This window comes from Mustela lutreola, chromosome 2 (assembly GCF_030435805.1).
Source record: "Mustela lutreola isolate mMusLut2 chromosome 2, mMusLut2.pri, whole genome shotgun sequence".
NCBI classification, from domain to species: domain Eukaryota; kingdom Metazoa; phylum Chordata; class Mammalia; order Carnivora; family Mustelidae; genus Mustela; species Mustela lutreola.
Window position 1 is genome coordinate 12,874,917 of NC_081291.1, and position 10,179 is coordinate 12,885,095.

The window sequence follows — 10,179 nt, forward strand, 5'->3', positions numbered from 1 at the left end:
TTGGAGCCAAAGAGGGTTTTGGGTTTCACAGCTTCCCCTTGGCAGTTGATGGGAGAAAGGAGCGCTCAGGCAGGAGGGAGGTCGGGGGCCAGGGGCCGAGGGCGATGGAGAGGAGAGGTCAGATTCGGGGTGTGGCCAGAGAGCCGGGAAGGCTTGTGGACAGCGCGATGTGGGGTGGCCTGGGGGAGCCTCCCACACCCTCTGGGCAGCAAACACATCCGACCAGGGGATTCGGTTCCTCAAAATTGCCACATAGACACGTGGGCACCCATGGGAGCAACGTGCACACGGGGAGGCACACAACACAGCTACACAGCAGCACATACACGCACAGAAAGATGTACACCCCCATGAGTTGCCTACAACACAAACACAAAGAAACACGTAACAAACATGGATACAGCGCACAGACACACAGGATCGCTTTCAAAACTGGCCTCTGGAAGGACAGTCATATCAGCCCCTCCCGCTTCTCCCCACAGGGCCCCCAGCTCCCCACTCAGGGCCAGGCCGGGTTCAAGTGTCTCTGAGTCAGTCACACATCCCTCTCTGCCCCTCAGCCCTAGCCCAGTCCTGGCCACACGAGGCACAACATGCCTGGTCCAACACACGGAGGTCTCCTTGGGCCACACAGCAGGTGTGGGCAGGGGAGTCAACAGTGCCTACTGAGCAAAGGGGTCTTGGTCCCCTAAGTGTCCCTTCCCTTGCTGCTGCTCTACTCTCCTACCCTCCAAGCAGGGCTCCCTCCTCCCCAACTCCTGACCCCAGCCTGGCCTTACTCCTTGACAGAGATAGACAGATGCCCCAGCTCCAAAGGGTCAGGGATGAGCCAGAGGAAGGGCTGGGGGCGCCCAGTGGCAGAGCTAGAATCGACCCAGGAGATCACGGAGGGCTGCCTGGAGGTGGAGGCATTAGTAATGGGGTTTTTGAAAGTTGATCTGGAGCTTGCCAGGGGGCTGGGGAATCCTCTAGTCAGAGGGACACCCCAGCAACTTCCTCTAGAGCAGTCTGAGCCCACATCAGTTCCAGTGGGAAGGATTATCAGTCCGGTTCTTCTTTTTTTCAATTGTGGTGAAGTACACAAGCTGAGAGTCACCATCTTCAAGCGCAGACTCCAGGGGCATGAAGTACCAGCGCGCCGCTGTGCGTCCTTCACCACCATCCATCTCCAGAACTGGGTCATCTTCCCAAACTGAAACCCGTGCCCATCAAACACGACGTCCCCGCCCACTCCCCCAGCCCCTGGTGCCTGCCGTCAATGGTCTCCAAAGCAGATGACTCCAGGGACCCCCAGTAAGGGCAGTCATACAGTATTTGTCCTTTCGTGACATGATTCCGTGACATGATTTTGTGACGTGGTTTCAGGTAGCTCAAGCGTCCAGGTGCATCCACACTGTCGCCTGTGTCAGACTGTCCATCCTTGTCAAGGCTGCATAATATCCCATCCCATGGATAAACCACGTCCTGTTCACCCATTCATCGGCTGCAATTCAATGTTTTTTTTTTTTGCAATTCTATTTTTAATTTTTGAGGAACTGCCATAGGATTGGCTGTTTGCTTTAAAACCAGTGTTTTTCAGTCATCCCATCTAAGACCCACACAGCCCTCTCTGTCCCTACCTGTCAGAAAAGTGGGGGTTCCCCTCTGCTGAGCCCCTCACTTGTTTCATTCATCCCTCAGATCTACTCTGAGAGGCTGTGAGCACTCGACAGCCCATTTCAGAGAGGTCGGAGGCCAGAGAGCAGAAAGGACATGCCCAGTGTCACTCAGCAGAGACTGGCCTGTCCCAGCTCCTGAGACCCACAGCCTAGGAGCTCCCTCTCCCCGCCAAAGCCCGGAATACTCCCAGGCCCTTCGCGGTTCCTGCACAGCCCGGCCCCCCGCTCGGCCTGCGCTCAGACACTGAGAGCATTTCCCATCCCACTCCTGGCTCTGCTGCCTTCCAAGAGAAACAGGTTGCAGCTGGCAGTGCGTCCCAGAAGGCCCTGGGTGGCAGGAGCCTGGCCACGTGAGTGGGTGCGTGTGGAGGCGTGTGATCCCGTTTTGGCCCCTACCATACCACTGCGTGGGAAGGGAGGGGCCGTGGGTTCTAGATAAAACAGAGGGGGCCCCAGCCCTGAGTGGGATCTGGGCTTTTGTGCCTCAGTCCACCATGTGGAAAATGGGCTCCAGTGACCCTTGCCTCTTGGAGAGGCTTCCGCAAGGGGATTTGGGGGACAGTGCAGGAGGGGCCCCAGCGGGCTGGGAGAGCTGACACACGCCGGGGCACTGGTGTCGACACAGCCATTATTAGAGCAGGGCTGGGACCCCACCCAGCTCCAGCAACTGGCCTTCCCATCAAGCACTGGTTGCGTGTGACCGGGGGCCCGTCCTACCCGCAGCCAAGAAAAAAAAAAAAAAAAAAAGTCAGAAAATAGAGAGTGCAAAGGTTCACCATTTAAAATGTCTAAAACTGGGGCGCCTGGGTGGCTCAGTGGGTTAAGCCGCTGCCTTCGGCTCAGGTCATGATCTCAGGGTCCTGGGATTGAGCCCCGCATCGGGCTCTCTGCTCTGCAGGGAGCCTGCTTCCCTCTCTCTCTCTCTCTGCTTACCTCTCTGCCTACTTGTGATCTCTGTCTGTCAAATAAATAAATAAAATCTTTTAAAAAAAAAATAAATAGGGACGCCTGGGTGGCTCAGTTGGTTGGACAACTGCCTTCGGCTCAGGTCATGATCCCGGAGTCCTGGGATCGAGTCCCGCATCGGGCTCCCAGCTGCATGGGGAGTCTGCTTCTCCCTCTGACCTTCCCCTCGCTCATGCTCTCTCTCACTGTCTCTCTCTCTCAAATAAATAAATAAACTTTAAGAAAAAAAAAAAAAAAAAAATAAATAAATAAAATGTCTAAAACTACCCAGAACCCACCCCTGAGAAATTGCCACACATTTTTTTCAACCTATTTTTTTAAATTTAGGTGAAATTCACATCACATGAAATGAACCATTTTATGTTATTATTTTTAAAAGATATTTTATTTATTTGACAGACAGAGATCACAAGTAGGCAGAGAGGCAGGCAGAGGAGAGAGAGGAGGAAGAGGCTCCCTGCTGAGCAGAGAGCCCAATGCAGGGCTCGATCCCAGGACCCTGGGATCATGACCTGACCCGAAGGCAGAGGCTTTAACCCTCTGAGCCACCCAGGCGCCCCTAAAATGAACCATTTTAAAGTGGACAATTCAGTGGCATTTTGTGCGTTCGCAAAGCCATGAACTACCCCCAGTATCTAATTCTAGGACATTTCCATCGTCCTGAAAGAAGACCCCGGACCCTGTCAGCAGTCGCTCCCCGTCGCCCTCCCCCAGTGCCTGGAATGCCCCGGTCGGCTTTCTCCATGGATTTGCCTGTTCTGGAAGTTTCATACACATGGGATCATGGTCCACATGGCCTTCTGTGTCTGGCTTCTCTCACTGAGCTGGATGTTTTCGAGGTTCATCCCTGTTGCAGCCTGTGTCAGGGTTCCGTCCCTTTTCATGGCTGAGTACTATTCCACCGTTCGGTGGCCTGTTCTGTTTATCCATCCCCGGACGATGGACGCTTGGGCAGTTTCTGCCTTCAACTGTTGTGAGTCATGCTGCTGTGGATATTCATGTACGTGTATGCGTGGAAGTCCCTCTGACACGTGGTTTTCATCCTCCTACGAGGAGGGAGCTCAAGCCCCAGGAGGCAGTGCTGATCTATTGAACAAAGTCCCACCGTTTGCTCACATCTCTGGAAAATCATTAAAGAGACTCCAGCCAAACGTGCCCTCACCTCCTTCCCCACAGACCCTTCCCGTGTTGTGCACAAAAGCCCCAGACCTGAGCCAGTGAGGGAAGGACAGGGTGAGCCCCACCTTGGGCGCTGGGGTCTTTGGAGTGAACAGTCCTGGGCACCAACACCTTGGGATTCCTTGGCCTCTCTGAAGGCAGCGAGGGTGTGGACAGCCTCCCTGAACCCACAGGGCAAGACAGAGGCAGGGCCAGAGACCCTCTCTCAGACCCTGGCCGGCACCCAGGGACTCACCTTTGACCCCAGCCTCTTCCTTCCCAGTGGCTCTGGTCAGAGCCCCAGCCCCAGCCACCAGAGCCTCGAGGCCCTCTCCTGCCACTGCAGTAGCGCTGATGTGACAGAGGAGAATCTGAGTGCGAGTGAAAGGAATAATGTTTAATTTCAGCACATCAGTTTGTAAAACAGTGTAGGTATGGTGAATTAACAGGACACAGAAGGGCGAGAAAGTGCATCACGCTTACACTGAATTAAGCATGTGGAGTTATCACAGTAGGCCACTGTAATCTACAATAAAATCTATTTTGAAATCTAGAAAGCCCCCGAGGTCCCGGGGCCCCAGCGGAGAGGGGACATGTCTCCCCCTCCAGGAGCTCGGGTCTTGGGCAGCGGGTGCGGGAGGAAGAGTTGGGTTTCAGAAACACAGTGTCATTTCCTCTGGGAATCTGAGTTTCTTCTCCGCAAACCAGGGAGTGTGGCGCTTCTGATTTCAAGCCTTCGCTCACACTGTTCCCTCAGCCTGGCCATCCCTTCCACGAGTTCTGCCTGGGGAGCTCCTACAGATCCGCTAAGCCCCAGCTGTGACTTCCCTCCTCCAAGGCAGTCATCCTAGATGGACATCTGGGCCCCCCCAGCCGAGCCTGGATGGTGCAAGGCTAGGGGGTGTCTGTGTTGAGCTCTGTCTTCCCCAGACACAGGGATTCTTGAGGGGCCAGCCTGGGGGATCTGGGGATGGGGAGTGTTGCAAGAAACTGGAGACACCACCATGCCCACTTAATGGATGAGAGTAATTTTGTCAGGGGCCCAACAGCCCAGGGTCACAGAGCCATTTAAGCCCAGATTCACAACTCAGCTCTGGAGTAGTTGGACTCCAAGCACAGTGCTCCTTCCTGAAACTTGTGTGTCGGCTAAACAGTCCACCACCTGCCAGGGGCTGCTCGCCCTGACCCCCTCTTGGATCCCTGCAGCTCCTGTTTGGTCCAGAACAGCCTGTCCTCCGTGTGTGTGTTGGGGGGGCGGTCTGTCCTCCTAGTGGCCCCGGGGTCAGAGATAAGGCCACTGGGCCCCACTATCGGCAGGAAACATCTTGGCAGGACAGGAAGCCACGGCATTGGCCAACCGCACCCTCGCCTGCCCTGGCCTATCGGCGGCCAGATATTTTGGGAGCCACTATATAAACCCGGACTCAGCTCCGAGCTGTTCCCGGGGGGAAGCCTGAGCCTTCACGTTCCTTGCGGCCCCTGCCACCAGCGAGGCTGCGGGGACTCGGGCACCTGGGGGCCGCAGAGCGGTGGGGGCAGGTTGCGGCCCAGTGCCGCTGTCCACTGGATGCCCCCCACTCTGGATCCAGAAGACCCCTGTTCGGTCCTGGGGCAGCCGCTTGCTTGCTGAGCGACTCTAGGCAAGCGTTCTCACCTCTCTGTGCCTACGGTGCCCGTCTTCACAGCCTTCCCTTGGTCCTGTCCCAGGAAATGCAGATGTGCCTCCTGAAGCTTCTGGGCCTGATGAGGCCCCTGCTCGCACCCACCTGGCAGGGCCCAAGAATCTGCATTTTAAACTAGCCGCAGACTGAGATCCTCACACAAGCTCAAGGCCATACGACTGTTCCGGCCTCTCTGCTCCTGTAGGCTTCTCACCTTCCCCAGCCCAGCCCCCAGCCAGACCCAACACAAGGGCTGGGGCAGAGAGACCGCATTACGAGGATGTGGCTGTAGACATCTTCGTCTTACCGGGCAGAGAACTGAGGCCCAGAGAGAGGAAGGGATTTGCCTGAGGCCACACAGCAGAGCGGAAGCAGGGCCACATCAGAACCCAGACCCTGGGTCCCTTCCCGCACCCCCATCCCCCTTAAGTGGGAGCCGCACCCCCATCCTCCTTAAGGGCAGCTCAGGGGTCACAGGCCAGCCAGGGGCAGGAATGGGGTTCAGACCCGGGTCCACCAGCTGCTCACCCCCACCCCTGGTCGGCCCAGGATGGAGGCATCCTGCGCCCAGTTGCTGCTGCACGAGGGGCTGAAAAACAGACACATTTCACCCAGGACAGTAAAAGTGAAACGCAGAAGTGAAATAAAGTACTCAAAGAGCTCAGTGGGGCTCAGAGTCGGCTCCTGCTCTCAGACCCTCAGCCTTTTCCTGGTGAGAGGTGAGGGGGTGGGACAGCACGCCAGGCGGGGGAGACCAAGCGTGGTTATGTAAATGGCTGGCCCAGCACCTGCGGGCCACCAGTCAGTGCAAGTGGCGGAGCATACCCAGCCGTCCCCACCCCGGGCAGCTGCAGCCGGCGAGAGGGAACGGCCGTGCCAGATATAACCCGACCTGAACTCCACCCAAAGCCGGAGCTCCAAGCCAGGCCTGTGTCTGGAGAGCTAGTTTTGGCTAGCTGACCCGGGCAGATCATTCCCAGTTTGGGGTTTCATCTCCCCCCAGGAAGGTGTCCCCAGAGTCCTCCCTGCCTACCTCTCTGCAAGGCCTAGTGGGGAACAAAAGGCAAAGCTGTCCCCTCTTGGGCAGTCTGGGTTCTGAGCTCCTGCTCAGTTTGCTGCCAAGGGGGCACTGGGCTGGCATCTCTCTCCTGAAAGGATGTTCACTACTACTCGAAGCAGCCTGCTTTATGATCTAGAAATTGGCTGATGAGTGTCAGTGGTTCCCTCTGAAGGGACCCACACCCCACCCAGCTCTGCCACTGAGCCACCTAGAGCATGTGACAAGGACCTGGTCTATCTTTGTCTAGGGAAACACCTTGAAGCCTCCAGGACTCTCTCCCAGGGTCTGGTTTGGAAGCGTATACACTCACACACACCCCATGTGAGGTGGTTGGTGGTCTTTCTTGAACCCTTTGCCACGTGTCTACCCCCTTCCAAACTGGCGGGGGCAGTTGCCTGCGTGCTGTGACCCACCCAGCATAAGGAAAGAAATCACCTCCCTCATTCTGGAGTTAATCCTCTATTAATGCAACCCGGGAACCCAGCAGCTTCTTGAGTAGCTCTGTCACAGACAGGGGGCCCCTCATGTAATCATTAATCATCAATTCAAAGGGGAGCTTTATCAGGAGAGGGCGAGGCTGGGAATGTTCTGTTTCTTGATCTAGGTGCTGGTTGGTTACATGGGTGTGTTCGCTTCGTGAAAATTTAGTAAGCTGTATATGGAGGATTGGGCACTTTTATGTCCTATGTTATTCTTGAATGAAAAGCTTAGAAAGAAAAGGAATGAAGGCAGTCTGACATCCGACCAGAACCGCAGGCAAGCGGGTAATAAGCAGATCGTTTGGAGACATGGACGGATGAAGAAAGAGCATCCCCGGCGACGGCACAGCAGGTGCGCACAGCAGGTGCAAAGGCCTGGGGTCCTGAGGGAGCCTGATGTGTTTAGGGATCTGGCAGAGGCTCCGGTGACCCAGGTGGAGGGCAGGGACTGGCCATGTGGAGCCTCTGAAGCCACAGCCAGCAAGGGACACTACTCTGAGACCAATGTGATGCCTTCAAGACCTTTAAGTAGAGGCCGACGCCATGGGGTGAACACGTGTAAAGGCCATGAAAGTCACAAATAGGAGCAAATGAGAGGTGCTCATGGGGGAAACTAAGGCCCACTGAGGCCAGGCTGCTCTGCTCAATGTCAGGTGGAGCCTCCCAAGGCCTCTTTCTTTCTGGCCCGACACCTTCATGCGACAGAAACGCCCCTGGGTCTGAATCTCAGTTCTAGCTCGCTGGCCCCCCGTGTCCTTCTCTGGGAAATGGGGGTCTGGGAGGGGGAAGGGAGGTCATCTCCAGCCCCACTGCAGGGGCACTTGGTGGGCAGGGGTGCAGAGGGCCCGAGGTCGCCCGGCTAGCCCAGGGAGCATCTCAGAGCCCGGGACCTTGGGGGTGGCTATTCCGAGAAGCCCACAGCTGAGGAGGAAACCCTTTGCCCGCAGTGGTGGTGATGGTGGTAGTACCCCTCAACCAGCCCCGAGAGAGATTCTGCACAGCAGGGAGAAGGTAGGAGTTCTGAAAAGAAGACATGTCCCAAGGATGCAAATTCAGGCCTATGGAAGCAAAACCGAAGCAGAGAAGAGAGACTGACGGAGGAGACTCGAGTCAGGGGATGCCCACCTTGTGCAGAGCAGGGGGGCGCCCAGCACCAAGCGGCCGCGACTCTGCCCCCCTCGCCTGGCCCCTCGCTGTGGCCCTGGAACCCGGCCATCATCCTGTCACCCTCCCTGCGCTCTCCACAGTCACCTTGCTCATTTGGTTTCGTCTGTCCACTGGCCATCGGCCATCAGCCGTCAGGAGGGTGAGACCTCTTTGGCTGGTTCCCCATCCAATTTCCGGATCCAGCCTGGACCCTGGCACCGGGAGGTGCTCAGTAAATATTTTTTGGCTGAATAAGTGGTGGCAGGTCAGCTCCGCCTCTTATCTCAAGGGGGGTTTTATCAACCTGGGCTCAGCACCATGGCCCAAGCCCAGAGGCCACCCTGGCCTCGGAAGTCCAGCCATCAGATTTCTAAGTCCTTTAGTTGTCAGCTAAACTCCGGGACTGGGGTGACTGTGGCTTATGGGGGTTCCAGGAGATCACACAGAAAGCTAGGGACACAGGAAGTGCTCCATAAACGGTCATGGCCATCGCCCCTGGAGGCCCACCTCGCATCCCCGCTGGCACTGGGATAGAGCTCCTTGCCCTTCCCTCCCCCTGGAGAAAAAGAGGGCAGAGGCAGCTGCAAGGGCTTGCGGGGGGCTGGCCGGCTCCCCCACCTCAGGCTCTTTCTAAGAAGCCAGTGATGATAACATTCCCCCAAAACAGGAACCGGTGTGCTGGGCCCGGTGTTGCAGAAACCTCCAGCAAGTCTGACCACGCACGGCCTGACCCCACAAGGCGGCTTCAGGGCCCACTGGGCACAGCTTGGAAAGATTTTTATGTAAAAGTGGCCAATGCAAATCCAGGGGCCCAGCGACCTCGAAAGGCCCCACTTCCCCCTTTATCACCTTAGCCTGGGTGGTAACCACCTGGGTGTGGTGGGGGGGAGGGCTGGTGGACAGCAGGCTGCCCTCGCCAGGGGCAGCTCCGAACAGCTCTGAGGGTCCAGGGCCCCAAATCTGTCCCAGTGTCTGGGCCAGAGGGAGGGGGAGGGGACTGAATGTGTGGGCCCCCGGCTCCCCATTTAGGGGTGATCACAGAGGCTTGCTCTGATTTTTATTTTATCTTATTTTTGTTTAAGTTCTTATTTTATTAGATTTTTTAAAAATTGAGATAAAATTCACATAAGATAAAATTAATCATCTCAACCATTTCCAAGTGCACAATTCAGTGGCTTTTAGCTCATTCACTGTATTGTGCAACCATCGCCTCTATCCAATTCCAGAACATTTCCATCACCCCGAAAGGAGACGCCGTTCCCATGAGCAGTCTCCCCCACTCCGCCTCCCCTAGCCCCTGGCAGCTGGCCTGCTCTGCACACGTCACAGAAACGCGTTCCTACAACAAGTGGCATCCCGTGTCCCGCTTCTCACACTCGGCACGATGTTCACAAGGTTCATCCACGTTGTCGCGCGTGTCCAGGTTTCGCTCCTTCTACGGCTGAGTGATGTTCCGCATGCAGGTGGACCGCACCGTGTTTCCGCTTTCATCCTTTGGTGGACGTTTGGTTGTTTCCACTTTCTGGTGATTGTCGACAGCGTGAACATGCGTGTTTTTGTGTGGACGCCTGGCTTCCCCTCTTGGGTCTACACCAAGGCATGAAGTTCGGGGTCAGATGGTAACTCACACTCAGCTTCTGGAGGGACCAGTAAATTCTTTTGCGCAGGGAAGAATCATTCCACATTCTCCCCTGCGGTGACGGAGGTTTCCAGCTTCTCCGTCTCCTGGCCAACATTTGCTCCAGTTTGTCTTTGTGATGACAGCATTCTAGTGATTGCAGGCTGTAATCCCCTGTTTGCAGACAGGGAAACTGAGGCTCAGAGAGGCAACCCATGTGCCCAGCATGAGAGCTTAGCTCCCCAGACTCGAAAACAGAGAGCGATGCGGGTGGATCCCCGGGACAATGCACAGATGTGCTCCAGACAGCTTTCCTGAGAAATGAATCCAAGCCCGGGTGGGACGTTTCGGGGTGGAGATTCTCCCATCCAATAGAACGGAGGCCCGATGGAACCTCCTCAGGGAGCCCAGACAGAACCTCCTTACATGCCCC

The 10,179-nt window shown here is 56.2% G+C and overlaps 1 long non-coding RNA gene across 3 annotated transcripts; it reads right to left on the bottom strand.

Annotated features, from left to right (window-relative positions):
* Window positions 1-2,988: 2,988 nt before the first annotated feature.
* LOC131823696 (uncharacterized) lies at window positions 2,989-8,324 on the bottom strand. Of its 3 annotated transcripts, none has more exons than XR_009350644.1 (4): window positions 8,234-8,324; window positions 5,437-5,548; window positions 4,039-4,153; window positions 2,989-3,744 (listed from the first exon to the last, which is right to left on the bottom strand). It is a non-coding gene; the product is annotated as an uncharacterized LOC131823696 (long non-coding RNA). The 3 variants fall into 3 exon arrangements; XR_009350642.1 differs by lacking the exon at window positions 8,234-8,324 and adding an exon at window positions 5,951-6,423; XR_009350643.1 differs by lacking the exon at window positions 8,234-8,324 and adding an exon at window positions 5,951-6,421 and having other exon boundaries at window positions 2,989-3,710.
* Between the last annotated feature and the right edge of the window lie 1,855 nt (window positions 8,325-10,179).